The sequence below is a fragment of the Lissotriton vulgaris genome, unplaced genomic scaffold (assembly GCF_964263255.1).
Source record: "Lissotriton vulgaris unplaced genomic scaffold, aLisVul1.2 SCAFFOLD_6592, whole genome shotgun sequence".
Classification (NCBI taxonomy): domain Eukaryota; kingdom Metazoa; phylum Chordata; class Amphibia; order Caudata; family Salamandridae; genus Lissotriton; species Lissotriton vulgaris.
The window spans coordinates 22121-26378 of record NW_028249620.1 but is presented as its reverse complement, the minus strand read 5'-3'; positions in this window follow the sequence as shown (position 1 = coordinate 26378).

The following is a 4258-nucleotide window of genomic DNA, read 5'->3' as shown; positions in this document are numbered from 1 at the left end:
GGGCCGCAGGGAGAAAACTCCAGGTGAGGTCTCGTGGTTGGCACTGCGTTACTAATAAGTGAGTGTAAGTACAAATCCGTTATCCCACCGCTGAAACACCAATTATGTTGGACCTAGATTACCCAAGTCTACATAAGGTAGCTTGGCACAGTAGTGGCTACAGCTAACTCAAGGCGTTGGTTAAGTACTTACAAGTCTCACTCACAGTAACTCAGTGATGAACCACTAAAATAAAGACACAACACCACTGTTTGGAAAAATACCGTTACCTTTTATAAAAATAATATGCTTTTCTCGTTATACTTTTTAGTCAGAGATAAAAGACAATCAAGTTACACCTTGTACATGAAATTCAAATCACACTTCAATATTTTTCCTGGTCAGAATTTGAGAATCAAGGGTACATTTAAGGTCTGTAGGTATTCAGGTCACAATACACTTCACTAATAAATTTACAGAAAGGAAAATGCAGCCTGACAGTACGATACGTTTTTAAAGACTCATTAGCAGGTACATTACCCCACCGCTCTTAAGTGACTGCTCAACTCCACAGACCTCTACTGGATGTAGATCTTTGCAGCATAACCCTCCAGTTATGTGACTAAAAGGAAGACACAGTAGTATTAACACGGCTCCCCTCTAGTTAAGTTACAGACTACACCTCCCCAGTGGAGGATCCACTCCCTCAGTTACCAATTGACTATTAGGGTCTTGTTGCAGGAACCCTGTTATCCCCTTCGCACCTTTCTCCTCTCTCCTCTGTGGTAAATATTAATGGTTTTGCTGTGGCTGTTTGAGTCGCTAACCCACTTCCCAATTCAGTTTTCCAGGTATCAAACAGTTAAACTCTTGGGGCTTAGCCCCGATGTCTCGGTTCTCAGGCAATTGACGCTGCCGCCTCCCGCTCCCTCTCTACCCGGCTTACTTGTGGGTTTGAAAGTGTCCCAGCGGTTGTGTTCTCCATGCTCGATGGAGCTTGGCAGCAGTCGGGCTGAAGGGGGAAGGCAGGGAAGGCTTTCCCAGCCCAGGACTCCCTACCGAGACGTCCGCTGTGGCGCTTCTGCCTCTTCTGAGGGAATCGACGACTGGCTCTCCAACGCGGCGCTCCTCGGCTGACGCGATGACTTTCCCTCAGATGGCACTTCTCCGCCGGGCATGCGCGGAAGCGCTCACTCTTCTCCCGCCTCCGCACTCGCTCACAGGAAGGACGCTACTCTTCGCGGCGACGCTGCTCTCCTGGGCCTGCCCGACCCTAGGCCCCTCCTGCTTTCAATAGCGGACGCGCTGAGGACATGCGCGGAAGCGCTTCCTGCTCCGATTGACGCGGCTGGTGCCCCCGGGGTCCCGCAATCAGCTAACACAGCGCCGCTGCTCCTCCTCAGACACTTCCCACTCCGGCCTCTCAGGAAGGATGTGCACACACGGCGCCCTCGCTCTTCAGGTCGCTATGGTGCCACAGACACCCGCCTTCACCACAGCTGCTCCACAACACCGGTAAGCGCAGCGCTGAGTATGGGAAGTCAGGGTTCCCCTCTGTAACGAGTGTTCTGAGAGAGCTCACCAGAGTTTAGATTTAGAAGGGTCTTCTTCCTCAAGTAGCTTAATGTTCTTATCAGCAATTGTTGTTTTGAGAGGGATCGGTCAAAGGTTAAAGGGGGAACAACCCTCTGAAGAAACTGTCAGCCTCAGAGACAAACTAGCTGCTCTCAGTGTGTCCACCTCCTCTCACCACTGCCTCACTCCTCTACTCTTGGGTCAGCACAAAATGGCTGCTGGTCACTGGCCTTATATAGGGTGGCCTGAGACCTGCAGAAGTCTCTAGTTAATTCCAGAAAGTTCCCTAATGTTATCCTATGGACCTGTCCTCCAGTAGTGTCCGTTATGGCAGTTGGTGGACACCATTTTAGGTTTCTGGAGATCCCTAGATTTTCAAGGGGGCTGACTAGGCCTAACAAGTTATGAGGGAAAAATGGCGTCATCGCCAAGGAACACCTAGCCCCCTGACAGCATTAAAAATTCCTGATGGACATGTATAAAAATAAAAATAGAAACTCTGGGAGGCTAAGGGGGACAAAAATAAATCATAATGGTTAGAGTCTCCCCAGAAGCAGACAGGTCTAACAGGGGTAATACCCTTTTAGACTTAATTCATATTGTAGGCACCCTTGAAAACAAGTGAGTGCTGTATAGCATTGCTTATGGCGAGAACCAAACAGGAAAACATACACCAAGTCAAAAAACATACACTGGTATCTGACAAGCGCTGTACACGCCAAGGAAGCACTCCCTACTCACCATTAGGTTGGGGACTACATACCACATGAGGGTCGGCGGGTAAAGATATCAGGGAGGGCCCTTAGGTGAGGCTAGGGGAGAATATTAAAAGTTAAATAAAGCGGTGGCGCCGCTGTACCAGAAGCGCTATTTCGTTTGCACCGTCTCATTAAGTACAAGTTAATGCGGAGACTGCGCTCGTCCCGCTCGTGGTTTCACTCACCTCATCCTGCCTGTATCCTGGTTTAGTGACCTACCCGTCCCCGCCGAGCTCGAGTAGATGAAAGAGCTCGGCGGTCGGGATTATTTAAAACAAACGCGGCGATCGGCGTGTGTTACGCGTCATCGCCCTGGGGTAGGATCACGTGATGACTCCCGAGAACGTGGCGGCCATTTTGTAGTGGTCATGTACTGTTGTGGCTGCCCTTGTGGCCTGAAATACATCGGTATGACTACCCGGGCTATCAAAGTCTGCATTACCGAACACCGCAGCAATTTTCGCTGCAAGAAAACCCATACGAAAATGTGCAAATATTTTGTGGACGTCAACCACAATGAAGACTCTATAAAATGGGTGGTACTAGAATCTAGCCCTAACTGTCCTAAAAACGCCCTGTTCCGCAAAGAGCAGAGATGGGTACACCGTTTGTCCTCTGACAAATATGGCCTCAATGAAGAAATTCCCTGGCATTCACTTTAACACCAGTCTATTACTACAGATATACCTGAGTCAGTTTATCTGACGCTCCCCGTGTTAACACCATCCCTTATGGGCAATACACTTTAGGAGAACAATTGATCTCATCCTCCAAGATCCACCTATGTATCAATGTATCAATGTATCAATGATAACCCTCGGGGACTTGTTTTCAAGGGTGCCTACAATATGAATTAAGTCTAAAAGGGTATTACACCCCTCCTAATGTTTGCTGTTTTAATCACTGCTTTTAAACATCACCCTGACACACCACTTTCTCCCTTCACACAGTCTTTGAGTGTGCCCGGCACATGCACGTTGCTCACTCAATGTCTTCAGGCATGCAATTGTTGTGCTCAGTAGTTCACAATATCGCCAGCATGCCACTTATTCCCCACCTTCTGGCATTGACATGATATTCATTATTGACTTTTGCAAAATGTACTAATCAGTTTTGTTCCTTTTCTCTATGTCTAGGCATAGGACACCCCAGAGAGGTAACACACACCACATACATGACATGAGCATGTTCCCCCATTTTCTTACACTCCTTTCACTTGTTATATGGTCCTGAGGAATCGCGGGTAATTTGTCCCATTGCGAGAAACATGTCGACCACTTATGACCTCTAGTCTTTACTAGTTACACTCAACCTAATAGTGTTGACACCTAGTAAGCTAGTTCCACGTTTTAATTGCAGCTAGGGGACCCCCAGAATAAAGTAAATTCCGGTACCCCCAGCTACATTTTAGCACTCATCTTACCATCATACACCATCCTGCCCACACACCCCCACTTCACCATAAGGCTGTTGGATAAAAGATCTCCGCCAAAGAGCCCCTCTTGAGGTGAGCCCGTCGGGGATTGCACCGCCTCCCCGACGAGGAGCAAACGCCGATGATGAAGCATGACATCCCTCGGGGTGTGTGAGGCAAATACATCCAACACAATGGATGCCCCAAGGTGCCACTTCTACACCTTTGGTCATGCCAGCCAAACCTTCCTCTTTTCTACATAGGAACAGTACAGCACTCTCCCTCTTGCATTCCTTGTACTAGATACGGACACAAGCTGTTACTGGACCTTCCACCACCCTGAGTGGTAATTGGTGTCCGTTGATCAAATGATCAGTCTTCCTCCCCCTTCTTGATAAATGTTTGGAAGGCCTAGTAGCGAAGAGGTTAAGGTGCTACTAAGTGGGTGTCACAATAAGTGCTGCAGAGTGAATGGTAGCATTTAATTTACTGGTCCTAGGTATATAGTATACCACTCTACAAGGGGCTTATA